The 13570-nt window shown below is 35.4% G+C and overlaps 1 protein-coding gene across 2 annotated transcripts in view; it reads right to left on the reverse strand.

Annotated features, from left to right (window-relative positions):
* The window catches only part of mbc (dedicator of cytokinesis protein myoblast city), a 643249-nt gene that overhangs the window by 333674 nt on the left and 296005 nt on the right, over positions 1 to 13570 (reverse strand). The gene's annotated exons all lie outside the window — the stretch shown is intronic.

Here is a 13570-nt window from a genome sequence, read left to right on the forward strand (position 1 = left end):
AATTATGTAAAACAAGAAAAAGGAAAGGAATTAAGTCTGATTCTTGACTGTCAAATGAGATGGAATAGTTTAGAGGCCATGATTGAAAGATTTATAACATTAAAAGAATGTGTTGTTTTAGCTTTGAATGATATTGGTGCTTCTCACATGTGGAATGAAGCTCAATATCCTAAAAATAATGGAGCTTCTTAAAGTGTTAGGACCAGTACGCCTGGTAGTTGAGGCCTTAGGGCGGTATGATGCCAATTTATTAACAAGTGAAGGTGTATTTGAATTTCTGTTAAATGAACTAAAAAATTTAAAGACTGAAATTAGTTCCAAATTATTAAATACTTTAAAAGTACAATTCAAGAAAGAAGACAAGTTGAATTGGTAACCTTTTGGTATATTTGGAAGAAGTCGGTTTTCATACCACTACATAAGAAAGGAGATATGAAAGCGTGCAACAACTACAGAACTATTAGTTTAGTATCTCATACAAGCAAAATTTTATTGAAGATCATGCTAAATAGGACTGAGGTCAAAGCTGAAGCAGAGATGCCTGAGGAACAAGCAGGTTTTAGGAAAGGTAAGGGCACCAGAGATCAGATCCTTTGCCTTACACAGATCATAGAAAAATATAAAGAATTTAAGACTTCAGAATAAAGAATTCAGACTCCCTCTGGTAACGTGTTTCTTAGAATACTCTAAAGCTTTTGACTGTGTTGAGCATGTGAGTACCTGGGATCCATTATTAATGTGAAGAATTGCTGTTCAGAAGATGCAGAAAAAAGCTAGGAATGGCTAAAACAACAGTCAGAGACCTGTCTAAAATCTGGAAGGATGGATCTATCTCCACGGGAACAAAGTTGAGGATTTTGGATGCAGTTGTTTTCCAACAGCGACTTATGGATGTGAGACCTGGAACTTAAAGAAGTCAGATAAGAAACGAATATCTGCTTTTGAGAGATATCCGTTTGAGAGAAAGGATATCTCCTTTCTTACAGAAGGCTGTTGAGGATATCATATACTGAAAGGTGTACAAATGAATGGGTGTTAGACAAGATCAGTAGAACTTTAAGGCTCCATAAGGATATTGGCAGAAGAATGTTAAAATATTTTGGACACATAGAAAGGATGGAAGGAGACCTCTCAGAACAGTAATAAAAGGTAAAGTTCCTGGAAAAAGAGGAAGGGGTAGACCATCAATGAGATGGATGGATGGTGTGTGAAGTAACTCATCTTCAGAGAGTTGAGGCTGCCAAAAAAGCAAACAACAGGACTACATGGCTAAGCCTGGTGTGGTACATCACTGAGCATCGGAAGATGTTCTCTCTATGTTCACTGGACATCTACTGAGCTATACAGCATCCGTAGATGTCCAGTGAACATAGAGAGAGAGAGAAAAATGTCTAGAATATATCCAAATTCTTGTATGGAAACATATTCCAATGATGAATATATCAGAGATGGAGAATCTAGTAATCAGGGCAATGCTCTAAAAGACGCCATGGAAAAATGAATTCATAGGTTTCGTGAGGAACTGAGGAAATAATATCAAATCCGAAGACACTGAAGGTCGAATTTTCAGTATTTGAGGCAATTAATAAAAGAACAAAGAATTTAGAGTTATTATTTGATGCCCTGAAAACGATAAAACCAAGTTAAGTAGCCAGTGAGAGAGTATTTTCTATTTCAGGCAATTTTGTATCTAGAATAAGAACAAGATTAAGTAATAGTTCAGTGGATATTTTACGTTTTTTGAAATCATATTTCCTGAAGAAAAATATTAAATAAAATAAAAATTTTAATAATTTTAGTTTAATCCTTTATTCAAGTGTGAGCAAACAAAGTTTGCGCCTGAAAACATCTTCAGGACTGGGGTAAGGTAGTACAACACCAGGCAACTCGTTGCAAAGGTGGAGCAAGATAACATCACTCCTATCTCAGTATCTCCCATAATGCAAAACACATCTCTTTGCGGATATGTATAATGTTATGCATTAAGGGAAGGGCCACTACCCAGACTAGTTTCGACCTTTATTGAGGTCTCTTCAGTGGGAGCGAGGCCCAGAAGTGGAGATACCAGGCAGAAGGTGAGGTCATCTTTACCTATAGGAGTTGCCAAAAGTTGTGCCACCATTTTATTAAATTACTCTGGATTTAGAGAAATACTACACTACCCAGTGTCCTGAAGATATTTCCATGTGCAAACTTTGTTTGCTCACACTTGGATAAAGGATTAAACTAAAATTATTATAGTCTAACCAAGTGAAAAAATAAACTTTCCACATCTTTCCCTAAATCCAGAGTAATTTAATAAAAAGGTGGCACACCTTTTGGCAACTCCTATAGGATCTGGATTTAGAGAAATACTATCTTACCTCAGTCCTGAAGATATTTCCAGGCTAGTTTCGACCTTTATTGAGGTCTCTTCAGTGGGAGCGAGGCCCAGAAGTGGAGATACCAGGCAGAAAGTGAAGTAATCTTTACCTATAGGAATTGCCAAAAGTTGTGCCATTTTATTAAACTACTCTGGATTTAGAGAAATAATACCTTACCCAGTGACCTGAAGATATTTCCAGGCACAAACTTTGTTTGCTCACACTTGGATAAAGGATTAAACTAAAATTATTATAGTCTAACCAAGTGAAAAATAAACTTTCAACATCTTTCTTTAAATCCAGAGTAATTTAATAAAAAGGTGGCACACCGTTTGGCAACTGCTATAGGTAGAGATGACCTTGCTAATGCTTCTACCTGGTATCTCCACTCGGGCCTGGCTCCCACTGAAGAGACCTCAATAAAGGTCGAAACTAGTCTGGGTAGTGGCCCTTCCCTTAATGCATAATATTATACATATCCGCAAGGAGATGTGTTTTGCATTATGGGAGATACTGAGATAGGAGTGATGTTAGCTTGGCCCACCTTTGCTAAGAGTAGCCCGGTGTTGTACTACCTTACCCAAGTCCTGAAGATATTTTCAGGCGTAAACTTTGTTTGCTCATACTTGGATAAAGGATTAAACTAAAATTATTATAGTCTAACCAAGTGAAAAATAAGCTTTCAACAAAAATAAAAATTTATATTTTATACAGATTTTAGTTATTTTAGTTTTTTTTTTATATATTGTTTTGTATGTAGTATATTTTATTTTGTTATATTTTTCCATAGATAGTAGTTCATTGGAAACAGTAGTTCCATAAATATTAAATAAACTGAAAAATTGTATGGATTTTAGTTATTTTAGTGCTTTATTTTATTTATTTGGTTTTGTATTGAGTATATTTTATTTTGTTATAGTTTTGTAGTTCCATAAATATTAAATAAACTGAAAAATTTTAAAATAAGTATACATTTTTTTTACTGTTTTAATTAAATTTTTTTTTTTTTTGTAAAAATTCGAAAACCAGTTTTTTTGGAAATACTGGAATTCGAAAACTGTTTTTTTCAAAAGTCGGTTTTTGTATAAACCCTACTTGTAATCTCTTCAAGCCTGGAGTACATAACCTTACACTTTGTAACATTAAACTGCTAACCATTATCCTTTGTCCACACTGTAAGACTATTCAAATCATCCTGCAGAACAGCCATATCATTTTTTTTTTAAATAACTATCCTCCTCCTCAGTTTTGCATCATCAGCAACCAACTGAAAATTCTTCCTCAAATCATTCCCAATAACATTAATGTGCAAACTGAAAGTACAATGCCTTTGTAGGCTCACCATGAATTTCACTTTTCTTTGATTATGCCAGATGCTACACACAGGTGTATGTCCATCAGCTAATCTCTTATGGCTGTCATAAGCTTTATTGTTCATTCTTATTTGCTTCAACTTGTATAACTGATCAGTGTGATATTGTGTTGAAGGCTTTTGCAAATCATTTAACAGTATCTTTCTACATTCTACAGTATGATGTAGTAAGTACAGGAGAGCTGTAGAGTATCTGACTCAAATGTAACTTTATTATAGAAAATGAGCGAACAACATTATCTTTCCTTCACTAAGACATGCTGTCCTTTGTACGGCATCATATTCCCATACATCGACTCCTGAATTCTGTCCTTAACCAACTTTTCCAATATGTTACAAACCACTTGTAAAATAACTGCTCTATAATTTATAGAGCAATTATTAAGGCAAAAGTAGTATAATTTACTACTTTTGCCTTAGAGTCTCCTATATGTAACAGCACTATCTTGCCCTTTTCCCTCTACAAGTGATCAAACTTAAATGGTTTAGTTAGGGGAACTGCCAGTGATCTTGAATTTTTCTCTGTAATTTGAGACAATATTCTACAATCCAATGTCCATATTAATACTGAGATTGCATAATAATCTAAACGCCTCCAGTTCATCTTCTCCATTCTCATATCAATCCCTGTTATATCATTCACTGCATTATACCTATCTGGACACCTGTACAGTAATCAATTACTTTTCCTCTTCCTGTAACCTCTCTCTCTCTCTCTCACTCATCAGCATTCATTAACCACCTTACCGGCCATTAAAGATCAAATACACACCTTCAAAAGCTTCGTATCTATCATAAATATCAATGGTATTACAATTTTAATATGCACTTCGCATCCATGGAAATGTGGACATATATATATATACGTCCTAGCTGGTAGGTGGTTAAAGTTAATTGAAGTTATTATTCTATAATCATTCTTCCTTTTACTTGGCATGTAGAGAAAGAATTATGCCGGTCTGGCTGGCCGAGTGGTTAGTGTATCTGCTCTCCAGCCAAAAGGCTGCAGGTTCGAATCCCACTGTGGGCATGGATGTTTGTGATTGTCTGTGAAAATAGTGGTCAGTAGATTCCGTTGGTGTAGATGATGCAATTGGTGGATTGAGTGGTGGAGACGAAGAGCTATAAAGTAGGTGCCCTTCTTCGATGAGTCTTTGGACTCCCTGGCGATGTCACATAATTGTAATATTATTATTATTTCCTTTAGCCTGTTCAGTGACTTTCCTCTCATAACATGAATTTGCCATCCTCATCTGGTCACCATTCTTGTTTGTGATTTGTACAGTTCACAAGCTTGCTGATCATCTGTCTCCTTAATAAATCTGCTCTAATGTTTTCCACCCCATTTCCTGTTTAATTATGCTACTTTTCATATATATATATATATATATATCTTTTCCACACACTACTCAAATTGCATTTCTTATACTTGTCCAAGCTTGGCACTTTTTCAAGCTGCCTACTTCGTCATAATCACCTGTAATTCTACATATACCATTTAACTGAAAAATCTAGACTTACCCATCTCCAATCAAGACTGTATGATCATGCCAAATGGAGACAAAGTGATTACCTGTTATGGACAAATATTCTGATGTTATCATCATATACCCCCCTCCTTCCCATCACATGCTATTTTAGGTAACTGTCACTCAGCAGCTACATAAATCCTATTTATGTAGCTGCTGAGTGACATGTAAAATTAAATTTCTCCAAAATGATTACTTGTTCTACACTCATGGAATGAATTTGCAGATGTTACTCACATCACTTTTGGCATCCCCTTGACTACAGCAACAACCAACTTATATATTTTGAATATGTTTTACCAGATATTCAAGTAAGATACTCCCCCTCAAACTTACCTTCTGCTGAACTTCATCTTGCTAGTTACAATTCTTCTGCTATTATTAGCAACCTTTCCCCACCCCCAACACACACACCAAAGTCCTACTCTCTCTCTCTACTCTATTACATTCTATTCCTATAACAATATCTTCTTCCCTGAACAATCCAATGTCTCACTAACGCATATAATTTTTTGCCAAACCAAGCCAACAAATGCCGAAGAGTTCTAATCTTTACATTATTATTATTACTACTACATGACACCTCCAAGGAGTCTAAAGATTCATCAAGGGAGGGCACCTACTCCAACTCTCTGTCTTCAATCCACCAACTACAGCAAACTTCATCTACAACACTACCACCACCACCAATAGTATTTTCACAGATGATCACAAACATCCATGCCCACGGCACGATTCAAACCTGCAGCCTTTTGGCTAGAGCAGTGGTTCTCAAAGGGTGAGCCCTAGAAGATTTCCAGGTGCACCCTATGGTATTCCAGAGAAATATGTGTCCAGATATAAAAATAAATATACTTACTCTATTATACCTTTTCATTACGGATATACCGCTCTTTTCGTCAACACATCATTATTATGTTAATTAACAGCGGTTTTTCTTGCAAAGAGAACAAGAATATGGTTTATTCTTGTTGTGTATATTGCTCATTTTAAAAGTGTTGGAAGTGGATGCTATGTGCATATTACTTATTTTCAGATAAATACACCCAAATAAAATGGATAGATTTCTCAAAAAGCGTGATATTGAGAATCAGATTCTGGAAGTGAGCAAAAGTTAAGTGCAAGTAAGAAAGCAAAATCGCGGCCTACTCGCAAATATAATGAAAGTTATTTAAGCTTTGGTTTCACTTGGACCGGAAGTGAAGATCATCCTTGCCGCTATGTTTAGTATGTGGATGTAAAATGGCAAATGAATCATTGCTTCCTAGTAAATTGAGTAAACATTTTAAAACTATACACTCTAATTTACAAGATAAATCTGTAAGTTTTTTCAAGAGATTGTCTGAACAGCAAACAAAAGCAGCAAATTCTTTAAAGTATAATGACTGTTTCTGATAAAGCTCAAATCGCTTCTTATCAAGTCTCAGAACTGATAGCAAAAAATAGGTCACGACAATGCTAGGAAATGAAGCAGAAATGAAAATAAGCAAGATTCCTCTGTCCAACGATACAGTTCACAGGCATATTATAGAAATGTCTTCTGATATCGAGAAAAACGTATGTTGTAATAAACTTCAGTATTCAAATTTTGCATTGCAAGTTGATGAGTCAACAGACATTACCAACAAGGCACAACTCTTAGCATTCGTCCGTTTTATTAATGAAGATCAAATAGTAAATCAGTTTCTTTTTTGCAAAAAATTAAGTGTATCTACAAAAGGTGAGGATGTTTTTAACATTTTGAATAGCTATCTTGATAAATGGCAGTTAACATGGAAGTCGTGTGTAGGTATTTGTACAGATGGAGCCCCTTCCATGGTAGGCTGTGTTAAGGGCCTTACATCTTTTGTAAAAAAACAAAATGAGAATGTTATCGTAACTCACTACTTTGATCATAGGGAGGCCTTGATGGCAAAAACATTGGGAGAAAAATTAAGGGAAACTTTAGATCAACTTGTTCAGATGGTAAACTTTATTAAAACAAGACCTGTCAAATCGCGTTTATTTGAAAAGCTTTGTATCAATATGGATTCACAACACAGACGGCTGCTTTTACACACTGAGGTGAGGTGGCTGTCAAGGGGGGGGGGGGGGAGTACTTACCCGTGTACACGAGCTACGACAAGAACTTCTTGCATTTTTTGAAGAGATGAAACAATTACATTTTTGTAACCTCCTTCGGTGCGAATTTTGGATTGCCAGGTTACAGTATTTGGCCGATATATTTCAGCAGCTCAATATTTTGAATACTAGCATGCAAGGGAAAGAAGAAAATATTCTCACATCCACTGACAAAATGAAAGCGTTTCAGAGAAAACTACAGATTTGGAAAAGAAAAGCTGTTAAAGGTAATTTGGAAATGTTTCCATTGGTAAGTAACACTTACATAAATGAAACATTTCCAATAATAGTTGAACATTTAACAAGTTTAGAAGAAAAATTGAGTTCTTATTTTCCATCACTTAACACTGAACAATACGATTGGATTAGAAACCCATTTATGGAAACTTTAAGTGATTTTGGTTTAACATTAACAGAAGAAGAAGAACTGGCAGCTATATCCACTGATCGTGGATTGATGATTTAACATAAGGAATTGTCTCTTGAAGCCTTTTGGATTTCTATAAAATAAGAATATGTGTCAATATCTAAAAAAGCTTTGAACATTTTACTACAATTTTCAACATCATATTTATGTAAATTAGGATTTTCTACCCTCACCACAATTAAGTGTAAAAAGAGAGGAACTCTTCAATGTATTGACGAGGAAATGAGAGTTTGCCTTTCAAATATATGCCCAAACATTGAAGCAATCGCTAGGACATATCAGGCTCATGTTTCTCATAAACACAAGAATGAATAAACTTAAGATATGTTTCATTTTATTTTTTTTTATCGCATTATTTTTTACTGTAATATTTGACTCAATTATTATAACATATTTCTCAGAAATATGTATATAGTGCGCCTACAATTATTTGTAGGATTTTAAATGCAGTCGACTTTAAAACGTTTGAGAACCACTGGGCTAGAGAGTGGATATGCTAACACTCGGCCAACCAGCTAGTATACATAAATTATAATATCACCTTGAATCATTCCTGTATCTATTAATGAGTGTCCCATTCAGGAATGACACCTGAGATACTACATTCAGCACTGTTTCATGTTTTTCATTCTCATGTTGACTTCAAGAGCGACTGTATAAATGCTAACCAGCCACCATTCCTAATTTTTTTTTCCTTTAAAAGGCCTCAGCTGGGGTGTTTAAGGATAAAAGCTGTATAACTGAGAGGAGACCTCCACATAGCCTTTAAAGGAATGCAGAGAACAGACCAGGGCTTCTGACCTAAATCCTCACCTTCTCGTGGTGCACCCTGTTGGGAATCTACCTGGATACTGAACGAACGAGGATGGGCTGGCAATTTGGGATTTAGACAACCAAATTGTATTCTTATTGGTTAAACCAAAATAAAAAATGATGGTATGACATGACAAAATTTCATGCCAGCTGGGGCGTTGCCCGGTTAAACAAGGTCCCCGTTGTTATTGCCAGGGAACCAGGGCGAACAGCGAAAAGTCAGCTACTGGAACAAATCTGAAAACAAACCCCAACTCAACATCACCAGAGTTAAAGATCGGTACTATCAACATAAGAAGCCTGAATGGCAAAGAAATGGAGCTAGCTGAGGAATTAGATAAGTACCAGATGACATAATAGGGGTGACTGAAACAAAAAAGACAAAAACTGGTGAGATCTTTCTGAGCAATAAATACAAAATGTTATATTCAGGCAATGACAATCAAGGAAAAGAAGGAGTAGCCATAGTAGAAAAAGCAACTGACACAATGTAAAAGAAAAAGTTGGTCCTTGTTGGGGATCTAAATAGTAGAGTAGGAAATGATTGTAAGACATACAAAAATATTTTGGGAAAATTTGGAGAAAAGAGCAAAGCTAATAATAATGGCAAATACTTGTTGGATTTCTGCTCAGGACATGGACTGGTTATTACTAACACCATGTTCCAACATAAAAATGTGCACAAATTCACATGGAGAGAAGAGGCTAGGAATAAGAAAAGTCTCATTGACTATGTTATTGTTCATAGTGATGTTTTCTCCCTGGTGCAAGACACCAGAGTGTATAGAGGATTTGAAATTGGAAGTGATCACTATTTAGTCTTGAGCAGGATAAAATTGAATTTCATATTGAAAAGAATAACATGTAAGAAAGTTTTAAAGCGAATAAAAGTTGAGTAGCTCTCAGATGTGAACTGTAGGTTAAAATACACAAAGATTATTGAAGAAAAAATGAAAGAGTTTGAGAACAGGAATCAAACCTTGGAGATTCAGTAGCAAACTCTGAAGAAAACATTGATTGATTCTGCCAGAGGGGCATGTGGTGAGGTTGTCTGCAAGGATAAAAAAATCAGAACTCCCTGGTGAACACAGGAAGTTAAAGAGGCAGTGAAGGAAAAGATGAAAGCATATCAAAAGTTCCTGTCAAATAAGTCAGCTTGTGCTCTTAGAGAATACAGAGACAAATGCAAGAATGCTAAACACTGTAAAACTAGCTAAACAAAAGTCATAGGAGGATTTTTTCAAGAATATAGAAAATAAATATCAAGAAGGTGGCAAAATATTGCAGAGGTTGTTGAAGAAGCTTAGGAATGAAGGAAAGAGTGCTGTAAAAGGAGTTAGAAATGATAAAGGTGACATGAAAACGGGAGAAAAAGATATCCTTGAAGTACGGAGTAATTACTTTGAAAAACTGTAAATGAAACAAGCAGTGATGACAGCACAGTGGTAAAAAACACTGACCAGGCATGCAGTCAGGAATACATATCCATACTTGAAGTAGAAAAAGCCATCAAAGGCTTGAAATGTGGAAAGGCAGCAGGAGTAAACGATATTCAACCAGAAATGCTGAAGTATGGTGGCATAAAAGTCTTACAGTGGCTGCACTGCATAGTTCAGAAAGCCTGGACAGAGGGACGAATTCCCGATGATTGGAGTAGAGCTCTCATAGTACCCATATATAAAAAGGGAAATAAAACACTGAATGTGAGAATTACAGAGTATTTCCCCTGTGTGTTCCTGGTAAGATCTATGCAAGTATACTTGAGAAATGGTTGAGAAGAATTGTGGAAGAAAAGCTTGGTGAAGAACAAGATAGATTCAGGCGAAATAGAGGCTGTCAGGATCAGATCTTCACTTTACGACAAATAGTCGAGAAAGCATGGGTATAACAGAGATATGTATTTAAGTTTTGTCGATTTGGAAAAGGCATATGAAAATGTGCCAAGAGAGAAGCTATTCAATATGCTACAGTTATATGGCGTCAATGGGGCATTATATCAAGCAATACTTAGTCTTTATTTGAGTTGTAAGTCAGCAGTTAGAATTGAAGGAAGTACATGAATATGGTTTAATGTTAAATCTGGCATGAGACAAGGATGTACATTATCCCCTCTGTTATTCATTATCTATATGGAGCACATTATGAAGGAAAGGGATATTAAACATGATATTAAAATTGGAGATGTTAATGCCAGCATTTTGCTTTATGCGGATGATGTTATACTTCTAAATAAATCCGCTACAAGTCTGCAAGATTCTCTGACTAAATTGAGTGGCGGTTGTAATAGATATGATATGGTATGAGGGTCAGCAATAAAAAGACAAAGACAATGAAAATAGGCAGAATCATTGAAAATGTCAACTGTGTTGTGAATGGAGAACCTGTGGAACAAGTGAAACATTTCAGCTACTTAGGCACGATTTTTAGTGAAGATGGTAAATTAAATATAGAAATAGACAACAGAATCAGCAAAGCTGGTATGGTGGGAAGTCAATTGAATAAATTCATATGGAATAAGAGAGAAATTAGTCAGAACACTAAATTAGCTGTATACAAGACAGTGCTCAAACCAGTTTTAACTTATGGATCTGAGAGCTGAGTCAGAAGTAAAACACTTGACCAAAGACTAGAGACCGCAGATATGAGAGTCCTGAGAAAGATTAGAGGCGTGAACAGATGGCATCAATGGCAATATCATATTAAAAATGAGGATATTAGGAAAGAACTTGACATTGTCGGCATCCAGGAATGCGTTAGCAGAGCTAATCTCAGATGGTATGGTCACTTAAATAGAATGGGAGAGGAAAGATTAGCAAAACAAGTGTTCTCTGCCAGGTTGGCAGGAAAACGACCCAGAGGAAGACCAAGATATAGGTGGATTGATACGGTACAAAGTGCCTTAGACGATAGAAATATAAGATCTGATAATGTTGGAGTCTTGACAAGTAACAGACTGATTTGGAGGAAAATTGTAGATAGGAAGTTGGTAATGATGTAATTTTTTTCATGTAGTACTATCATATCCTGTACACCCTTTGAGCGTACATGGCAGGAATTTGATGATGATGAAGGCTTGAGCTGCTTGTCTGTGATAAATATTATTTTTCATTGATGAGTAAAGAAATCAGAAGAAGGGCATCTGTATATTTCAATGCTTTATTTATAATGCCAATTCTACATCATGTTTTATATGGTATTTTTTTTGTATTTTAATCTTATTGTGAATATTTGGAAATGCCAATCCTTAAAGCTGCCCGTTTTGTTAATTATCACTGATTGCATCATAATGAATACAATAAATAAGTGAATGGTATAGTATGCACATGAATAATTTTCTCATCTGAGAATGTTCAGGCATACTATGAGTAACAATCTAATGGTGGCAGTAATCTAATATAGATGCACAGAGGACAGCAGTACAATTAGCTAATTTCATATCCAATTATGGAATATGAAGATATTTATTGAAAGAAGTATTACAGATTATTTATTATTTTTTTAAATATTTCCAAAATAATTTCTGTAAACAGATTTTAAAAACACAACCTAATCGTTTCTTTTTAAACTGTTTTGTCTGTTGCTGCAATGTCATACAACATCGCTGACTTTCTCCTTTCAGAGGCAGTCAAAATTTAGAAAAGACATTAATGGTTAGTTAATCACTGTAGACCCTAATGTTTTCTTTAACGGAAAGATTGTGATGATTTTGAACCTTTTTATACTCAAGATTTGTTTATAATGGCAGAGAAGAAATTATTTGACTTTTTCATAAAAGAAACCTTTCTATACAAAATTGTTATGCAAGAATAAATGTAAGAAACTGGCTTGCAAGCTAAAGACAACACAAACAAATATTATGTTGCAAGTACAAGAAAGAATGAATGTGAAAGAATAACTCTACTAAATTTAGATGGTATGCAAGTGTCAGATGTAGAAGAGATTGTTCGACTAGTGAGTGCCACTTTGCTAAAAGCTATGGGATATTAGTATGGATACTAAAAGAATATTCAGCTAAACTAGCTATACCTTTGACATGGGTGTATGATATGAGGCTTAGCACAAGGAAGATTCTACAGGAGTGGAAAGAATTCCATTGCACAAGGGTAAAGCAAAGATTGATGTGTATAGCTACTGACATACCGGTATTACTGGAGTGGTGGATGGGTTGAAAGAGAATGTACACTTTGCAGTGAACAGTATCAGTTTGTTAGAGAAAGGTGATACTTGAGTAACTTGCTCACATTTTATAATAATGTTATGGCTGAGTTAGACAAGGAGAATGGATACACGGTACCGCTTCTCTTCTCTTCTGATGATATTTTTGGATTGTGCTAAGGCTTTTGATAGGACAACAGAATAGAATGCTATTGTATTAGTTGCAGAATACAAACCATTAGCCTGGATAAGAGGATGGCTGGTGACAAATACAAAAATGCTGTATGGAGCAAGTAGGAAATTGCAACAGTTGAGGTAACCAATGGTGTACCGTACCACAGGTCCATGGTTATTCAATCTTTATTAATATTATTATTGCATAAGCACCTTCATGGAGTACTAAGACTCATCATGGGAGGTCCAAACTATCAACACAATATCTATCATAACTTTCCTTGAAACCATTAACAGACAGAGCACCTAAAACTGACTCAGGCAACCCATTCCATTAATTCCCCACGCTCCAAGTAAAAAATCTAATCCTCACATCCTCGCTAACCACACTCTTAACCAACTTTCAGGGATGATCTCTTGTTTTACCCCTTCAGACAAGTACTAAAATATTTCATTTGCATTCTTCTTCTTAGGTGGCATCTTCGTATTGAAGGTTTGCAATCGTGATTTCCACATTGTTTTATTTTCTGCCATTCTTTTGATGTAGCCATATAATTTAGATTTCATTCATTCCAGAACATCATCTATCCATGTCCTCCTTCTCCTTGTTCTCATT

This window comes from Typopeltis vanoorti, chromosome 4 (genome assembly GCF_054136105.1).
Source record: "Typopeltis vanoorti isolate ZY-2024b chromosome 4, IOZ_Tvanoo_1.0, whole genome shotgun sequence".
Classification (NCBI taxonomy): domain Eukaryota; kingdom Metazoa; phylum Arthropoda; class Arachnida; order Uropygi; family Thelyphonidae; genus Typopeltis; species Typopeltis vanoorti.